Source organism: Callorhinus ursinus, unplaced genomic scaffold (genome assembly GCF_003265705.2).
Source record: "Callorhinus ursinus isolate GAN/ISIS: 27379988/994484 unplaced genomic scaffold, GSC_fseal_2.0 scaffold104, whole genome shotgun sequence".
NCBI lineage: Eukaryota > Metazoa > Chordata > Mammalia > Carnivora > Otariidae > Callorhinus > Callorhinus ursinus.
In genome coordinates, this window is record NW_027397166.1 from 1,041,536 (window position 1) to 1,062,471 (window position 20,936).

Below are 20,936 nucleotides of genomic sequence, written 5' to 3' on the forward strand. Positions count from 1 at the left end.
ATCTACAAAGAACTTATCAACACCCAAGAAACAAATAATGCAGTTAAGAAATGGGCAGAAGACATGAACAGACATTTCTCCAAAAAAGACATCCAAATGGCCAACAGATACATGAAAAAAATGTTCCACATCACTAGGCATCAGGGAAATACAAATCAAAACCACAATGAGATACCACCTCATACCAGTCAGAATGGCTAAAATTAACAAGTCAGGAAACAACAAATTGGTGAGGATGTGGAGAAAGGGAAACCCTCTTACAATGTTGGTGTGAATGCAAGCTGGTACAGTCACTCTGGAAAACAATATGGAGGTTCCTCAAAAAGTTAATTATTGTGTAAGACTGTTGAATCACAGACCTATACCTCTGAAACAAATAATACATTATATGTTAAAAAGAAGAAGAAGAAGAAGAGGAGGAGGGGGAGGAGGAGGAGGAGGAGGAGGAGGAGGAGGAGGATAGCAGGAGGGGAAGAATGAAGGGAGGGAAATCGGAGGGTGAGACGAACCATGAGAGACTATGGACTCTGGGAAACAAACTGAGGGTTCTAGAGGGGAGGGGGGTGGGGGGATGGGTTAACTTGGTGGTGGGTATTAAAGAGGGCACATTCTGCATGGAGCACTGGGTGTTATACGCAAACAATGAATCATGGAACACTACATCAAAAACTAATGATGTAATGTATGGTGATTAACATAACATAATAATAATAAAAAGATTTTTAAAAAGGTAATTATAGAGCTACCCTATGACCCAGCAATTGCTGTACTACATATTTACCCAAAAGATGCAAATGTATTGATCTGTTGGGCCACCTGTTCCCCAATATTCATAGCAGCAATTTCCACAATAGCCCAACTGTGGAAAGAGTAAGATGTCCATTGACAGACAAATGGATAAAGATGTGGTATATCTATCTATCTATCTATATCTATCTATCTATACACCTATATCTATATATAATGGAATATTACTCAGCCATCAGAAAGGATGAATACTTACCATTTACATCGACATGGATGGAACTAGAGGGTATTATGCTGAGTGAAATAAGCTACTAAGAGAAAGAAAATTATCATATGGTTTTACTCAAATGTGGAATATAAGAAACAGCACAGAGGATCATAGGGGAAGGGAGGGAAAACCAAATGGGAGGTCATCAGAGAGGAAGAAAAACCATGAGACACTTAAGTATAGGAAACAAACTGAGGATTACTGGAGGGGAGGTCAGTGGGGGGTTGGGATAACTGGGTGATGGGCATTAAGAAAGGTACTATGGTACGTGATGTGATGGGCACTAGCTGTTATACACAACTGATGGATTATTGAACTCCACATCTGAAACTAATGATGTGTTCTATGATGGCTAATTGAATTTAAATAAAAAACTAATAAAAATAAAATAAGTGAAACCTTGTTTTGAAGGAAAAGAGTTGAGAATATTAAATATTTATGGGAAAGGTCAAATAGGGAGAGGCTAAAGAGACAGAAGAAAATTAAGTATTATTAACAGTTTGAGGGAAGTGAGATCAAGAGCAGAAAGAGAAAAATATGCCTTAGGAGAGGAAAAAACTGAAGGGGGAAATAGACAATAATAGTTGAAGACATAAATACTCCACTTTCAATAATGGACAGTATATGTAGAGAAATGAATAAAGAAATAACAGATTTCCCTGTAGCTTGAGAGTAAGGAAAAGGAAGAACATTTATCATGCAAATAGACCTCAAAAGAAAGCCTAATAGCAATACTTATATCAGACAAACTAGATTTTAAACCAAACACTGAACCAATACATGAAGAGTACTGTATCATAACAGAGGGGACTATCCACCATGAAGATCTAACAGTTGTAAATATTTATGTACCCAACATGGGAGCACCCAAATATATAAAACAATAACAAACGTAAAGGAACTCACTGATAATAATGCAATAATAAAAGGGATGTTAACACCCCACTTACATCAATGGACAGATAACCTAAGCAGAAAATCAACAATGAAACAATGGCTGTCAGTGATACACTGGACCAGATGGATTTAAAAAACATATTCAGAACGTTCCATTCTAAAGTAGCAGAATCCACATTTCTTTTCAAGTGCACTTGCAACATTCTCCACAATAGATCACACACTAAGGCACACATCACACCTGAAAAAGTACAAAAAGATCCAGGCCATACCATGCATATTTTTTGACCCAAACACTATGAAGCTAGAAGTTAACCATAAGAAAAAAAGTTGGAAAGACCACAAATACATGGAGCTTAAATAACATGCTACTAAACAATGAATGGGTCAACCAAGAAATCAAAGAAGAAATTTTAAAAAAATAAAAGGAAATAAATGAAAGTGAAAATGCAATGGTCCAAAACTTTGGGATGCACCAAAAGCAGTCCTAAGAAGCAAATATGTAGTATATAGTAATTAAGGTCTACCTGAAGAAGCAAGAAAAATCTCAAATACACTACCTCACCTTACACCTAAAGGTGCTAGAAAAAGAACAACAAATGAAGCCTAAAGCCAGCAGAAGAAGAGAAATAATAAATACTAGAGCAGAAATCAATATTATAGGAAAAAAACAGATAAATTAATTATGGGTCTTTTGTATATGGCCTTTACGATGTTTAAATATGTTCCTTCTATCCCTAGTTTCTTAAGGGTTTTTATCAAGAAAGGATGCTATATTTTGTCAAATGCTTTTTCTGCATCTATTGAGAGGATCATATGGTTCTTATATTTTCTTTTATTAATGTGGTATATCAAATTGTTTGATTTCTGGGTATTGAACCACACCTGCAGCCCAGGAATAAATCCCACTTGGTCATGGTGAATAATCCTTTTAATGTACTATCAGATTCGTTTAGCTAGTATGTCATTGAGAATTTTTGCATCCATGTCCATCAGAGATACGGGACTGTAATTCTCCTTCTTAGTGGGGTCTTTGTTTGGTTTGGGGATCAAGGAAATGGGGCTTCATAGAACGAGTTCAGTTTTCTTTCCATTTCTATTCTTTGGAACAGTTTGAGAAGAATAGTTGTTAACTCTTCTTTTTTTAAAAAAAATTTTATTTATTTATTTGAGAGAGAGAGAGAATGAGAGATAGAGAGCATGAGAGGGAAGAGGGTCAGAGGGAGAAGCAGACTCCCTGCTGAGCAGGGAGCCCAATGTGGGACTCGATCCCGGGACTCCAGGATCATGACCTGAGGCAGTCGCTTAACCAACTGAGCCACCCAGGCGCCCAGTTGTTAACTCTTCTTTAAATGTTTTGTAGAATTCTACAGGGAAGCCATCCGGCCCTGGACTCCTGTTTTGGGGAGATTTTTTGATTTCTTATTCAATTTCATTGCAGGTTATGTGTCTGTTCAGATTTTCTATTACATCCTGTTTCAGTTTTTGTAGTTTATATGTTTCTAAGGATTCATCCTTTTCTTCCAGATTGCATCCATTTCTTCCAGAATTGGTTGACATATAATTGCTCATAATATTCTTTAATAATTGTATTTCTGCAGTGTTGTGATCTCTCTTTCATTCATAATTTTATTTATTTGGGTGTTTTCTCTATTCTTTTTGGTAAGTCTGGCTAGGGGTTTTTCAATTTTGTTAGTTGTTTCAAAGAAACAGATCCTGGTTTTGTTGATCTGTTCTACCATTTTTTTATTTCCTTATCATTTATTACCATTCTAATCTTTATTATTTACCTTCTCCTGCCAAATTTAGGCTTTATTTCACCAGGAGCTGGTACATTGAAAAAAAAATATATATATATATATATAATTGATAAACCCTAAGCCAGACTTATCAAAAAGAAAAGAGAAAAAACCCAAATAATTAAAATAACAAACAAGAGAGGAGAAATAAAAACCAGCACCATAGAACTATACAAAATTTTAAGAGAATATTATGAAAATCTTTATGCCAACAAGCTGGACAACCTGGAAGAAATGCATGAATTTCTAGAAATGCACAAACTACCAAAACTGAAACAGAAAGAAATAGAAAACTTGAATAGACTCATAACCAGCAAAGAAATTGAATCAGCAATCAAAAATCTCCCACAAGCTAAATTCCAGGACCAGATGTCTTCAGAGGTTAATACATTCAAACATGTAAAGAAGAGTTAATACCTATATTTCTCAAACTATTCCAAAAAATAAAAAAGCAAAATTCCATATCATTCTATGAAGCCAGCATTACCCTGATACCAAAACCAGACAAAGTCTCTACTAAAAAAGAGAACTACAGGCCAACATCGCTGAGGAACAGGGAAGAAAAAATTCTCAATAAAATACTAGCAAATGGAATCCAACAGTACATTAAGAGAACTATCATGACAGAAAAGTGGGACTTATTCCTGGGCTTCAAGAGTGGTCCAATGTTCTCAAATCAATCAACATTATACACCATATTAATAAAAGAAAGGATAAGAACCATATAATCCTTTCAGTAGGTACAGGAAAAGCATTTCACTAAGTACAACACCCATTAATGATAAAAACCCTCAACAAAGTAGGGTTAGAGGGAACATAGCATTACATGATAAAAATGATATGTGAATAACCCACAGGTAATATCATCCTCAATGGGGAAAAACAGAGTTTTTCTTCTATGGTCAGAAAGAAGATAGGTATGTCCACTCTCACCACTGTTATTTAACATAGTACTGAAGTTTTAGCCACAACAATCAGGCAACAAAAAGAAATAAAAAGACATCCAAATCAATAAAGAAGTAATGAAACTTTCACTATTTGCAGATGACATAACTGTGGAAGACTCCACCAAAAACTTGCTAGAACTGATACACAAATTCAGTGAAGTTGAGGGACACAAAATCAATGTACAGAAACTTGTTGCATTCCTATACACCAACAATGAGCATCAGAAAAAGAAATTAAGGAATCAGTCCCATTTATAATCGCACCAAAAACCAAAAGATACATTGGAATAAACCTAACCAAAGAGGTGAGAGGTCTGTACTCTGAAAACTATTAAACACTGATAAACAAATTTGAAGATGACACAAAGACATGGAAAGTTACTCCATACATACGATTGGAAGAACAAATATTTTTAAATGTCTATACTGCTGAAAACAATCTACACATTTAATGCAATCACTATTGAAATACCAATAGGATTATTCACAGAGCTAAAGCTCAAAATTTGTATGGAACCACAAAATAACCTGAATAGACAAAGCAACATTGAAAAAGAAAACTAACACTGGATGCATCATGATTCCGGATTTCAAGGTATATTACAAAGCTGTAGTAACCAAACAGTATGGTGCTGGCACAAAAATAGACATGTCGATCAATGGAATAGAATAGAAACCTCAGAAATGAACCCACAACTATGTGGTCAATTAATCTTCGACAAAGCAGGAAGGAGTATCCCATGGGAAAATGACAGTGTCTTCAACAAGTGATGATGGGAAAACTGGACAACAAAATGCAAAAGGATGAAACTGTACCATTTTTGTGTACTATACAAAAAATTAATTTCCTAAGAGATTAAAGACCTAAAAGTGAGACCTGAAACCATAAAAGTGCTAGAGGAGAACAGAGGCAGTCACCTCTTTGACATTGGTTATAACATCTTTCTAGATTTGTCCTTATATACAGGGAAAAACAGAAAAATAAACTATTGGGAATTCATAAAAATAAAAAGCTTCCTTTTATTTTATTTTATTTTTATTATTTTATTTTATGTTAGTCATCATCATTAGTTTTTGATGTAATGATCCACGATTCATTGTTTTTGTATAACACCCAGTGCCCCATGCAGTATGTGCCCTCTTTAATAACCATCCCTGGGCTAACCCATCCCCCGACCGCCCTCCCCGCTAAAACCCTCACTTTGTTCCTTGGAGTACATAGTCTATCATGATTCATCTCTGCCTCCAATTACTCCCCTTCATTTTTCTCTTCCTTCTTGCAGTGTCCTCCACGCCATTCATTATGTTCCAAACAAAGGTGAAACCATATGATAATTGACTTTCTCTGCTTCACTTATTTCACTTAGCATAATCTCCTCCAGTCCCATCCATGTGGATGTAAAAGTTGGGTATTCATCCTTTCCGATGGCTGAATAATATTCCATTGTATATATGGACCACATCTTCTTTATTCACTCCTCTGTTGAAGGGCATCTTGGCTCTTCCCACACTTTGGCCAATGTAGACACTGTTGCTATGAACATTGGGGTGCATATGGCCCTTCTTTTTACTAAATCTGTGTCTTTGTGGTAAATACAATTTCCTGGGTAATAGGGTAACTTTATTTTTTAATTTTTGAGGCACCTCCACACTATTTTCCGAAGTGGCTGTACCAACTTGCATTCCCACCAACAGTGTAAGATGGTTCACCTTTCACCACTCTAACATTTGATGTTTCTTGCCTTGTCAATTTTTGCCATTCTAACTGGTGTAAGGTGGTATCTCAATGTGGTTTTGATTTGAATTTCCCTGATGGCTAATGATGATGAACATTTTTTCATGTGTCTGTTAGCCATTTGTAGGTCTTCTTTGGAGAAGTGTCTGTTCATGTCTTCTTCCCATTTTTTGACTTGATTATTGGGTTTGGGTGTTGAGTTTGAGAAGTTCTTTATATAACTTAGATATCACCGATTTGACTGTAAGTGTCATTTGCAAATATCTTCTCCCATTCTGTGGGGTGCCTCGTTGTTTCGTTGACTGTTTCCTTTGCTGTGCAGAAGCTTTTTATCTTGATGAAGTCCAAAAAGTTCATTTTTTATTTGTTTCACTAGCCTTTGGAGATGTATCTTGAAAGAAGTTCCTGTGGCCAGTGTCAAAGAGGTTACTGCCTATGATTTCATCTAAGATTTTGATAGATTCCAGTCTCACATTGAGGTCTTACAACCGTTTTGAGTTTATCTTTGTGTATGGTGTTAGAGAATGGACGAGTCTCATTCTTCTGCATGTGGCTGTCCAATTTTCCAAGCACCATTTATTGAAGAGACTTTTTTCCATTGCATGTTTTTTCCTGCTTTGTCGAACATTATTTGACCATAGAGTTGAGGGTCCTTATCTGGGCTCTCTATTCTGTTCCATTGGTATATATGTCTGCTTTGTGACAGTACCATGCTGTCTTGGTGATCACAGCTTTGTAATATAGCTTGAAATCAGACAACGTGATGCCCCCAGCTTTGTATTCCTTTTTCTACATTTCCTTGGTGATTCAGGGTCTTTTATGATTCCATACAATTTTAGGAGTGTTTGTTCCAGCACTTTGAAAAATGTCATTGGACTTTTGATCGGGATGGCATTGAAGGTACCTATTGCTCTAGGTAGAATGGACATTTTAACAATATTTATTCTTCCGATCCATGAGCATGGAATGTTTTTCCATCTCTTTGTGTCTTCTTCCATTTCTTTCATGAGTGTTCTGTAGTTCCTAGAGTATAGATCCTTTACCTCTTTGGTTAGGTTTATTCTGAGGTATCTTATGATTTTTGGTGCTATTGTAAATGGAATCGTTTCTCTAATTTCTCTTTCTACAGTTGCATTGTTAGTGTATAAGAAAGCAACTGATTTTTGTGCATTAATTTTGTATCGTGCCACATTACTGAATTGCTGTATGAGTTCTATTAATTTGGGGGTGGAGTCTTTTGGGTTTGCCACATAAAGTATCATGTCAACTGTGAATAGAGAGAGTTTAACTACTTCTTTGCCAATTTGAATAACTTTTATTTCTTTTTGTTGTCTGATTGCTGTTGCTAGGACTTCTAGTACTATGGTGAACAATAGTGGCGAGAGTGGGCTTCCTTCACATGTTCCTGATATTAAGGAAAAGGCTGTCATCTTTTCCCCATTGAAGGTGATATTCACTGTGGGTTTTTCATAGATGGATTTTATGAACTTGAGGAATATTCCTATACACCGGAGAGTTTTAATCAGGAAAGTATGCTGTATTATGTCAAATACCTTCTCTGCATCAATTGAGAGGACCATATGGTTCCTCTCTCTCTTCTTATTAATGTATTCTATCACATTGATTGATTTGCAAAAGTTGAACCACACTTGCATCCTGGGGATAAAACCCATTTGGTCGTAGTGGATGATCCTTTTGATGTATTGTTGGATCCTATTAGCTAGGATTTTGTTTAGGATTTTGGAATCCAATTTCATCAGGGATATTGGTGTGAAATTCTACTTTTTGATGGGGTCTTTCCCTGGTTTAGGGATTAAGATAATGCTGGCCTCATAGAATGAGTCTGTTCTGTTTTTTGAAAGAGCTTCTGGAGAATAGGTATTATTTCTTCTTTGAATGTTTGGTAGAATTCCCCAAGGAATCCATCAGGCCCTGGACTCTAGTTTTTTGGGAGGCTTTTGATCACTACTTCAATCTTGTTACTGGTTATTGGCCTATCTGGTTGTCAATTTCTTCCTGTTTCAGTCTTCGCACCTTATAGGTTGCCAGGAAGGCGTTCATTTCTTCCAGGTTGCTTAATTTATTGGCATACAGTTGTTGGTAATAATTTCTAATAATTGTTTCTATTTCCTTGGTGTTAGTCATGATCTCTCCCCTTTCATTCATAATATTATTAATGTGGATTTCTTCTCTTTTCTTTTGGATAAGTCTGACCAGTGGTTGATCGATCTTATTAATTATTTCAAAGAACAAGCTTCTAGTTTCATTGATATGATCTACTGTGTTTTTGGTTTCTAATTCATTGATCTCTGCTCTAATATTATTTCTCTTCTAATGCATGGCTTAGGCATCATTTATTGCTTTTTGTCTAGTTCTTTAAGGTGTAAAGTTAGTTGGTGAGTTCAGGACTTTCCTATTTTTTTGAGAGAGGTGTGGATGGCTTTTTATTTCCTGCTTAGGACCTCCTTTGCAGTATCCCATGTGTTTTTGATGTGTTTTTGTTCTCATTGGTTTCCATGAATTGTTTAAGTTCTTCTTGATTTCCTCATTGACCCAAACATTCTTGAGCACAGTGATTTTAGCTTCCAAGTGTTTGAATCTCTTCAATTTTTTTCATTTGATTGAACTCCAGTTTTAAAGCATCATGGTCTGAGAATATGCAAGGGATAATTTCAGTCTTTTGTTATCCATTGAGACCCTGATTTGTGACCCAGTGTCTGGTAGTCTGGAGAAAGTTCTGTGTGCACTTGAGAAGAATGAGTATTCTGTTGTTTTGGGGTGGAATGTTCTGTATATATCTATGATGCCCATCTGGTCCAGTGTGTCATTCAAAGCTCTTGCTTCATTGTTGATTTTCTGTTTAGATGATCTGTCTATTGCTGAGAGTGGAGTATTGGGGTCTCCAACAATTAATGTATTATCAATATGACTCTATTTTGGTGAACAGTTGGCTTATGTAGATGGCTGCTCCCACGTTGAGGACATAGATATTTACAATTGTTAGATCTTCTTGTTGGATAGACCGTTTAAGAATGATACCATGTCTTTTTGTGTCTCTAACTACAGTCTTAAGGTTACAATCTAATTTGTCTGATATAAGAATTGCTACCCCAGCTTTCTTTTGAGGATCGTTGGCATGGTAGATGGATCTCCATCCTTTCATTTTGAATCTGAATGTATCTTTAGGTCCTGATGTTCCTCCCTCTGTACGTAAGGAATCTCTTCCCCCAAATGCCCTTAAGATGGTTTCCTTGGTTCTAAGATTTGTTAGTTTTACTACTACATGCTGAGGCATTGGCCTGTTTTCCTTGATCTTCGGAGTGGTCTTCTCTGCCTCTAGGACTCGAATGTTTGCTTCATTCCCCAGATTAGGGATGTTCTCAGCTACGATTTGCTCAAATATATCTTCTAGTCCGTTCTCTCTCTCCACCCCCTCAGGGATACCAGTAATTCTGACATTGGAAGGTTTCATGGTATCCCATACTTCTCTGATTCTGTTTTTGTGGATTTTGAGTTGTTTTTCACTGGCCTACTCTTTTTCCTTCTTTTCTATCAATTGTTCTTCTAGATCACTAATTTGTTCTTCTGCTTCACTTATCCTAGCTGTTAGATTATCTCGATTAGATTGAATCTCATTCATAGCATTTTTATGTTCTGCCAATTCAGCTTTCATTTCTGTCCATAGAGACTCTATGTTGCCATTAATCGATTTCTCCATTCTAGCTATCGTCTTCACAACTGCTACCCTCAATTCCATTTCTGACATCCTGGTTATATCTGTATCCATTTCTGAATCTGTGGCAGAAGTCACATTCTCTGGGTCTTTCCTATTTTGAGGGTTCCTCCTCCTAGTCATTGTGTTGAGGGGTGGTTGAGGGTATGTACAGAGTCCAAATTATTGACCAGAACCCAAGCAAGATGCACCTGTTTTCTAGGGACCTTAGGGTTGTCAACCTCTTTCTCTCCCAGCCTATGTTCTGGGGTAGGGGTCTGCCACACTGGTACTCAGGCAACCTTGTTTGGGCAGAGTTACCCTGCCTCCTGTTGGTGGAGGTGGGCTCAGTGAAAACCAGTTTTGGAGGGCTTTTGTTCTCTGGCGGCTTTCCTTGGCATCATTCCAGGTCTCTTCCAAGAGTCAGAAGACATCATTTCGAACCCTCTGCCTCAGAGACATTGCAGTCTTTTCTTCAGTGAGCTCTCCAGGCCACACTATCTCTATTTTTGTCTGTGCTGCTATAAACTGCAGTGTCCTGGGTTGTGCACCCCTCAGCATGGTTCCCAGTCCTCGCCTCCAGGTTGGGGCACTAGAGCAAGTCTGTGTCTTTTGTGCTTCTAAGACTGCCAACTGCCCCCAGTTCTCATGTGTAGCCCCACTGCTCCAGGTTTCAGTCCAGGAGTGCTGTCCTAAAGTCCTTTCCCTGCTGCTACTGGTCTGCGATTCTGTGCCCTGTCTCCAGCGCAAGAGGCTTTCACTCACCGGCAGTGCATGGTCCCCATGTGTCCCTCCCCCTTCCGTTTATCTTTGGATATGTGCCTGCAGAATCATGGCTCCCCTCTTCATACCTCAAAACCAACTGCCTACAATATTCTGTGTGTAGAGATCCAGATATATCTTCTTACATCTCAGACTGATTTTTTGGGTGTTCAGAGTGATCTGGTAGATATCCAGCTCAATTCCGAGGACTGGTTTGAATAGGGTCCCCTACTCCTCTGCCATCTTTTCCTCCCCCCTAATAAAAAGCCTCTGCACAGTGGAGGAAACAACACAACTAAAATGCTACCTACAGGATGGGAGAAGATATAAACAAATGACATATCTGATAAAGGGTTAGTATCCAAAATATATGAAGAACATATCAAACTCAACACCCATAAAAACGAATATTCCAATTTAAGAGAGAGAGATTGAGGCTCAGTGAAATAAGCCAGTCAGAGAAAGAGAAATACCATATGTTTTCACTCATAAGTGGAATTTAAAAAGCAATACTACTGAACAAATGGATAAAAAAAGATAGAGACAACCTATAAAACAGAATCTTTTTTTAAATTTTTTATTGTTATGTTAATCACCATACATTACATCATTCGTTTTTGATGTAGTGTTCCATGATTCATTGTTTGTGCATAACACCCAGGGCTCCATTCAGTACGTGCCCTCTTTAATACCCATCACCAGGCTAACCCACCCCCAACCCCACCCTTGTAGAACCTTCAGTTTGTTTCTTAGAGTCCATAGTCTCTCATGGTTCATCTCCCGCTCGAATTTCCCCTCTTCATTTTTCCCTTCCTGCATTTTTTTAACATATAACGTACTATTTGTTTCAGAGGTACAGATCTGTGATTCAACAGTCTTACACAATTCACAGTGCTCACCTTAGCACATACCACCCCAGTGTCTATCACCCAGTCACCCCATCCCTCCCACCCCACACCACTCCAGCAACGCTCCATTTGTTTCCTGAGATTAAGAACTCCTCATATCAGTGAGGTCATATGATACATGTCTTTCTCTGATTTACTTATTTCTCTCAGCATAACACCCTCCAGGTCCATCCACGTCGTTGCAAAATGGAAGATTTCATTCCTTTTGATGGCTGTATAATATTCCATTGTATATATATACCACTTCTTCTTTATCCATTCATCTGTCAATGGACATCTTGGCTCTTTCCACAGTTTGGCTATTGTGGACATTGCTGCTATAAACATCACGGTGCACGTACCCCTTCGGGTCCCTACATTTGTATCTTTGGGGTAAATACGCAGTAGTGCAATTGCTGGATCGTATGGTAGCTCTATTTTCAACTGTTTGAGGAACCTCCATACTGTTTTCCAGAGTGGATGCACCCGCTTGCATTCCCACCAACAGTGTAGGAGGGTATCCCTTTCTCCGCATCCCCGCCAACATCTGTCATTTCCTGACTTGTTAATTTTAGCCATTCTGACTTCTGTGAGGTGGTTTCTCATTGAGGTTTTGATTTGTATTTCCCTGATGCTGAGCAATGTTGAACACTTTTTCATGGGTCTGTTGGCCATTTGGAAGTCTTCTTTGGAAAAATGTCTGTTCAAGTCTTCTGCCCATTTCTTGATTGGATCATTTGTCCTTTGGGTGTTGAGTTTGACAAGTTCTTTATATATTTTGGATACTAGCCCTTTATCTGATATTCCATTTGCAAATATCTACTCCCATTCTGTCGGTTTCCTTTTGGTTTTGTTGACTGGTTCTTTTGCTGTGCAAAAGCTTTTTATCTTGATGAAGTGCCAATAGTGCATTTTTACCCTTGCTTCCCTTACCTTTGGCGATGTTTCTAAGAAGTTGCTGCAGCTCAGGTCGAAGTGGTTGCTGCCTGTGTTCTCCTCTAGGAAGTTGATGGAATCCTGTCTCACATTTGGGACTTTCAACCACTTTGAGTCTATTTTTCTGCGTGGTGTAAGGAAATGGTCCAGTTTCATGCTTCTGCATGTGGTCGTCCAATTTTCCAACATCATTTGTTGGAGAGACTGTCTTTTTTCAATTGGACATTCTTTCCTGTTTTGTGGAAGATTAGTTGACCATAGAGTTGAGGGTCCATTTCTGGGCTCTCTATTATTATCCATTGATCTGTCTGTTTTTGTGCCAGTACCATACTGTCTTGATGATGACAGCTTTGTTATAGAGATTGAAGTCTGGAATTGTGATGCCTCCAGCTTTGCTTTTTATTTTTATTTTTTCAGCATTCCTCTGGCTATTCGGGGTCTTTTCTGGTTCCATACAAATTGTAGGATTATTTGTTCCATTTCTTTGAAAAAAAAATGAATGCTATTTTAATGGGGATTGCATTAAATGTGTAGATTGCTATAGGTAGCACTGACATCTTCACAATATTGGTTCTTCCAATTCATGAACATGGAATGTTTTTCCATTTCTTTGTGTCTTCCTCAATTTCTTTCATGAGTATTTTATAGTTTTCTGAGTACAGATTCTTTGCCTCTTTGGCTAGATTTATTCCTAGGTATCTTATGGTTTTGGGTGCAACTGTAAATGGGATCGACTCCTTAATTTCACTTTCTTCTGTATTGTTGTTGGTGTATAGGAATGCCACTGATTTCTGTGCATTTATTTTATATCCTGCCACTTAACTGAACTCCTGCGTGAGTCCTAGCCGTTTTGGGGTAGAGTTCTTAGGGTTTTCCACATAAAGTATCATATCATTTGCAAAGAGTGAGAGTTTGACTTCTTTGCCGATTCGGATGCCTTTTATTTCTTTTTCTTGTCCGATTGCCGTGGCTAGGACTTCTAATATTATGTGAAATAGCAGTGGTGACAGTGGACATCCCTGCCGCATTCCTGACCTTAGTGGGAAAGCTCTGTTTTTCCCCATTGAGAATGTTATTCGCTGTGGGATTTTCAAAGATAGCTTTTATGATATTGAGGTATGTACCCTCTATCCCTATACTCTGAAGTGTTTTGAATGAGAAAGGATGCTGTATTTTGTCAAAAGCTTTTTCTGCATCTATTGAGAGGATCATATGGTTCTTGTTCTTTCTTTTATTAATGTATTGTATCACACTGATTGATTTGCAGATGTTGAACCAAACTTTGTAGCCCAGGGATAAATCCCAATTAGTCGTGGTGAATAATCCTTTTAACGTACTGTTGGATCCTATTGGCTACTATTTTGGTGAGAATTTTTGCATCCATGTTCATCAGGGATATTGGTCTGTAATTCTCCTTTTTGATGGGGGTCTTTGTCTCGTTTTGGGATCAAGGTAATGGTGGCCTCATGAAACGAGTTTGGAAGTTTTCCTTCCATTTCTATTTTTTGGAAGAGTTTCAGAAGAATAGGTATTAATTCTTCTTTAAATGTTTGGTAGAATTCCCCTGGGAAGCCATCTGGCCCTGGGCTTTTGTTTGTTGGGAGATTTTTGATGACTGCTTCAATTTCCTTAGTGGTTATAGGTCTGTTCATGTTTTCTGTTTCTTCCTGGTTCAGTTTCGGCAGTTTATACATCTCTAGGAATACATCCATTTCTTCCAGATTATCTAGGTTGCTGGCAAATATTTGCTTATAATATGTTCTTATAATTGTATTTCTTTGGTGTTGGTTGTGATCTCTCCTCTTTCATTCATGATTTTATTTATTTGGGTCATTTTTCTTTTCTTTTTGTAAGTCTGGCCAGGGGTTTATCAATCTTGTTAGTTCTTTCAAAGAGCCAGCTCCTAGTTTCGATGATCTGTTCTACTGTTCTTTTGGTTTCTATTTCATGATTTCTGCTCTGATCTTTATTATTTCTCTTCTCCTGCTGGGTTTAAGCTTTATTTGCTGTTCTTTCTCCAGCTCCTTTAGGTGTAGGGTTAGATTGTGTATTTGAGGCCTTTCTGGTTTCTTGAGAAAGGCTTGTACTGCTATATACTTTCCTCTTAGGACTGTCTTTGCTGCATTCCAAAGATTTTGAACAGTTGTGTTTTCATTTTCATTGGTTTCCATGATTTTTTAAATTCTTCTTTAATTTCCTGGTTCACCCAGTCATTCTTTAGTAGGATGCTCTTTAGCCTCCATGTATTTGAGTTCCTTCTGCCTTTCCTCTTGTGATTGGGTTCTAGTTTCAAAGCATTGTGGTCTGAAAATATGCAGGGAATGATCCCAATCTTTTGGTACCAGTTGAGACCTGAGTTGTGACCTAGGATGTGATCTATTCTGGAGAATGTCCCATGGGCACTAGAGAAGAATGTGTCTTCTGTTGCTTCGGGATGGAATGTTCTGAATACATCTGTGAAGTCCATTTCGTCCAGTATGTCATTTAAAGTCTTTGTTTCCTTGTTGATCTTTTGCTTAGATAATCTGTCCATTTCAGTCAGGGGGGTGTTAAAGTCCCCCACTCTTTTTGTATTGTTGTCAATGTGTTTCTTTGCTTTTGTTATTAATTGGGTTATATAATTGGCTGCTCCCATGTTAGGGGCATAGATATTTACAATTGTTAGATCTTATTGTTGGATAGACCCCTTAAGTATGATATAGTGTCTTTCCTCATCTCTTATTATAGTCTTTGGTTTAAAATCTACTTTATCTGATACAAGGATTGCCACCCACTTTCTTTTGGTGTCCATTAGCATGGCAAATTGTTTTCCACCCCATCACTTTAAATCTGGAGGTGTCTTTGGATCTAAAATGAGTCTCTTGCAGACAACATATCGATGGGTATTGTTTTTTTTATCCAATCTGATAGCCTGTGTCTTTTGATTGGGGCATTTAGCCCATTTACATTCAGGGTAACTATGGAAAGATATGAATTTCATGCCATTGTATTTCCTGTAAGGTGAGTGTTACTGTATACTGTCTGCGTTCCTTTCTGGCCTATGTTAGGCTCTTTTAGGCTCTCTCTTTGCTTAGAGAACCCATTTCAATTTTTCTTTTAGGGCTGATTTTGTGTTTCCAAATTCCTTTAACTTTTGTTTGTCTTGGAAGCTTTTTATCTCTCCTTCCATTTTCAATGACAGCCGAGCTGGATATAGTATTCTTGGCTGCATATTTTTCTCATTTAGTACTCTGAATATATCATGCCAGTTCTTTCAGGCCTGCCATGTCTCTGTGGATAGGTCTGAGGCCAATCTAACGTTTCTACCATTGTAAGTTACCGATCTCTTGTCTCGAGCTGCTTTCAGGATTTTCTCTTTGTCTCTGAGACTCGTAAGTGTTACTATTAGATGTCAGGGTGTTGACCTATTTTTATTGATTTTGAGAGGGGTTCTCTATGCCTCCTGGATTTTGATGCCTGTTTCCTTCCCAAAATAAGAGAAGTTCTTTGCTGTAATTTGCTCCAATATACCTTCTGTCCCTCTCTCTCTTTCTTCTTCTTCTGGGATCCCAATTATTCTGATATTGTTTCGTCTTATGGTATCACTTACCTCTCGAATTCTGCCGTCGTGATCCAGTACTTGTTTATCTCTCTTTTTCTCAACTTCTTTATTTTCCATCATTTGCTCTTCTATATCACTAATTCTCTCTTCTGCCTCATTTATCCTAGCAGTTAGAGCCTCCATTTTTTTTTTAAAGATTTTATTTATTTATTTGAGAGAGAGAATGAGAGATAGAGAGCACGAGAGGGAAGAGGGTCAGAGGGAGAAGCAGACTCCCCGCTGAGCAGGGAGCCCGATGCGGGACTAGATCCCGGGACTCCAGGATCATGACCTGAGCCGAAGGCAGTCGCCCAACCAACTGAGCCACCCAGGCACCCGAGCCTCCATTTTTTATTGCTCCTCATTAATAGCCTTTTTGATTTCGATTTGGTTAGATTTTAGTTCTTTTACTTCTCCAGAGAGGGTTTCTCTAATATCCTCCATGCTTTTTTCAAGCCCCTTAGTATCTTTAAAATAGTCATTCTGAGCCCTAGTTCTTACATCTTACTAATGTCCGAATTGATTAGGTCCCTGGCAGTCGTACTGCCCCTTGTTCTTTTTTTTTTTTTTTAGGTGATTTTTTTCCATCTTGTCATTTTGTCCAGAGGAGAATAGATGAATGAGAAAACAAAATGCTAACAAGGTAACAACAGCCCCAGAAAAATATACACTAAACAAATCAGAAGAGACCTGAAACTGGGGGAAAAGAAAGAAAAAAGAAAAAGAAAACAAACAAACAAACAAAAAAGAAAGTATAATCAAATATGATCAGGCTGGTGCATAGATCGGTGCCACACACTAGATTTGGGGCATATTTTGGTCTGTTAGAAGAAAGTGCCTCACAAATTTTAAAGAAAGAAAAACTTATATATGTACAAAAATAAGGGTAAATATGATGAAGGGATGGAATATGACTGTAAAGGTGAAAATTATAAAAGATTTTATAAAAGGAATTGATAAGATAAGAAGTTGGTTGAAAAAAGAAAGAAGAGGATTTTAAAAAAAGTGGGGGGCAGAGAATGTGATCAGGCAGGAGACTAAAACAAAGACATACACTAGAGATTTAGGGTATATTTTGGTCTGTTAGAAGAAACTGTATCCCAAAATTCTAGAGAGAACATTTTATATATATATACCAAAAATAAGGTTAACTACTATGAAGGGATAGAATATGACTCTTCCAGAAAGTGGTTGCTTTTCTGTTCAGAGAGTTGCTGCTATTCGTTTCTTCAATCTCCTGTTGAGTTCATAGGTGTTCAGAATGGTCTGATCCCTACCTAGTTGAATTCCTGGGACCAGACGAAATTTAGGTCTCCTACACCTCCGCCATCTTGCTCCTCCCCCAAAGGATGTTAGACTTTTTCAAGTGCTTTTTCTGCATCAATTGAGATAATCATATTATTCTTGTCTTTTATTAATGTGATCTATCATGTTGATTGATTTGCGAATGTTGACCCACCTTTGCATCCCAGGAATAAACCCCACTTGGTCGTGGTGCATAATCCTTTTAATGTACTGTTGGATCCTATTGGCTACTATCTTGGTGAGTATTTTGGCATTCATGTTCATCAGGGATTTTGGTCTGTAATTTTCCTTTTTGATGGGGTCTTTGTCTGGTTGTGGGATCAGTGTAATGCTGGCTTCATAGAACGAGTTTGGAAGTTCTCCTTTCCTTTTTATTTTTTGAAATAGCTTCACTACAATAGGTATTACTTCTTTAAATGTTTAGTAGAATTCCCCTGGGAAGCCATCTGGCTCTGAACTCTTGTTTTAGGGGAGGTTTTTGATTACTGCTTAAATTGCTGGTCATTGGTCTGTTTAGGTTTTCTATTTCTTCTTGTTTCAGTTTTGGTGTTTATATGTTTCCAGGAATGCATCCATTTCTTTCAGATTGCCTAATTTGTTGGAATATAATTGCTCATCATATTTTCTTAAAATTGTCTGTATTTCCTTGGTGTTGTTGTGATCTCTCCCCTTTCATTCATGATTTTATTAATTTTTGTGTTTTTTCTTTTCTTTTTGATAACTCTGGCCAGAGGCTTATTGATTTTATTAATTCTTTCAAGGAACCAGCTTTTAGTTTTGTTAATCTGTTCTACTGTTCTTCTGGTTTCTATTTCATTGATATCTGTTCTATTCTTTATTATTTCTCTTCTCCTGCTTGGTTTAGGCTTTATTTGCTGTTCTTCCTCTAGGTCATTTATGCGTGAGGTTAGCTTGTATATTTGGTATCTTTCTAATTTTTTGAGAAATGCTTGTATTGCAGTGTACTCCCCTCTTAGGACCACCTTTGTTGTATCTCAAAAGTTTGGAATAGATATGTTTTCATTCTCATTAGTTTCCATGAATTTTTATTTTTTCAGACAAAATATACTTTTTAAATAATTTTTTATTATGTTATTTTAGTCACCATACAGTACATCATTAGTTTTTGATGTAGTGTTCCATGATTCATTGTTTGTGGATACCACCCAGTGCTCCATGCAATACGAGCCCTTAATTTCCTGGTTGACCATTCTTTAGTAGAATGTTCTTTAACCTCCAAAGGTTTGAGTTCCTTCTAAATTTCCTCTTGTGACTGAGTTCAAGTTTCTAAGTATTGTGCTCTGAAAATTTTCAGGGAATAACCTCAATCTTTTGATATTGGTTGAGACCTGATTTATGACCCAGTATGAGATCTCTTCTGGAGAATGTCCCATGTGCATTCTAGAAGAATGAGTATTTTGTTGTTTTAGGATGGAATGTGCTGTATATATATCTGTGAAGTTCATCTGGTCCAGTGTGTCATTCAAAGCCTTTATTTCTTTGCTGATCTTCTGTTTGGATTATCTGTCCATTGCCATGAGTGGGGTGTTGAAGTCCCCTACTATTAATTTATTATTATCAATGTGTTTCTTTACTTTGCTTATTAATTGGTTTATATAATTGGCTGCTCCCATGTTGGGAGTGTAAGTATTACAATTGTTAGATCTTCTTGTTAGATGGACACTTTAAGTATGATATAGTGCCCCTCTTCATCGCTTGCTATACTCTTTGGTTTAAAATCTAACTTGTCTGATATGAAGATTGTTACCCTAGCTTTCTTTTGAGGGTCATTAGCATGGTATAATGATACTCTATCCCCTCACTTTCTGTCTGGGAGTGTCTTTAGTTCTAAAATAAATCTCTTATAGATAGTATATGGATGGGTCTTGCTTTTTTTATCCAATACGAAACCCCATGTCTTTTAATGGGAGCATTCAGCCCATTTACATTAAAAATAACTATTGAAAGTTTATGAATTTAGTGCCATTGTATTGCCTACAAAGTCCGTGTTTCTGTAGATTTTCTGTTTCTTTCTGATCTGTATTACTCTTGGGCTCTCTCTTCACTAACAGGGTCCCCCTTCTGTCAGTTTCTGTTTGTCCTGGAATGTCTTTATCTCTCCTTCCATTCTGAATGACAGCCTTGCTGGACAACGTATTCTTGGCTGCATATTCTTCTTATTTATTTATTTTTTTAGAATTTATTTATTTATTAGAGAGAGAGAGAGAATGAGAGATAGAGAGCACGAGAAGGAAGAGGGTCAGAGGGAGAAGCAGACTCCCCACCGAGCAGGGAGCCCGATGCGGGACTCGATCCCGGGACTCCAGGATCATGACCTGAGCCGAAGGCAGTCGCTCAACCAACTGAGCCACCCAGGCGCCCCTATTCTTCTCATTTAGTACCCTGAATATATCATGCCAGGCCTTTCTGGTCTTCCAGGTTTCTGTGGATATGTCTGATGTTCGTCTGATGTTCCTCCCTCTATAGGTAAGTAGCATCTTGTCTTAAGCTGCTCTCAGGATTCTTCTTTTTTTCTAAAATTTACAAGCTTCACTAGTATATGTTGGGGTGTTGATCTATTTTTATTGATTTTGTGACTGGTCCTCTCTGCCTTTTGGATATGAATGCTTTTTTCCATCCCTAGATTAGGGAAGTTCTCAGCTATGATTTGCTGAAATATACCTTCTGGACTCTCTCTCTCTTCCCCCTCAGGCATCTCAATGATTCTGACATGGGTATGTTTCATGTCATCATTAATTTCTTGAAGCCTTTGTTCATGGGCTATTAGTTGTTTTGCTTTGTTTTCCTCAACTTCCTTCCTTTCCACAGCCTGTCTTCTAGATCACTTACTCTCTCTTCTGCCTCATTCACCCTAGCCTTTAGAGCATCCTATTTGGACTACACCTGTTATAACATTTTTAAGTTTGGCCTGTTTAGATCTCATTTCTGCACTATGAGATTTTCTACTGTCTTTTATGCTTTTTTTCAAGCCCAGCTATTAACTCTATAGTTGTTATTCTGAATTCCATCTCTGACATCTTACTTATATCCATATCCATTAGATCTGTGGCAGAGAACATTACCTCTAGTTCTTTCTTTTGTTGTGAATTCCTCCTTCTAATCATTTTGCCCAGAGAAGAATGGGTATTTGAGTGAACATAATCAAAAATGTCAACCATGGCCCAAGCAAAATACACACTAGACAAATCCAAAGTGGTCAGAAACCAAAACAGAAAAGCAAACAAAACAAAGCAAAACAGAACAAAAAAAGAAAAAGAGGGGAAAAGAGGGAGGGGGAGAGAATATGATCTCATAGGGTGGACAAAGCAGGGTGATCCACTTGTTCCTGAGTGAATTTTGG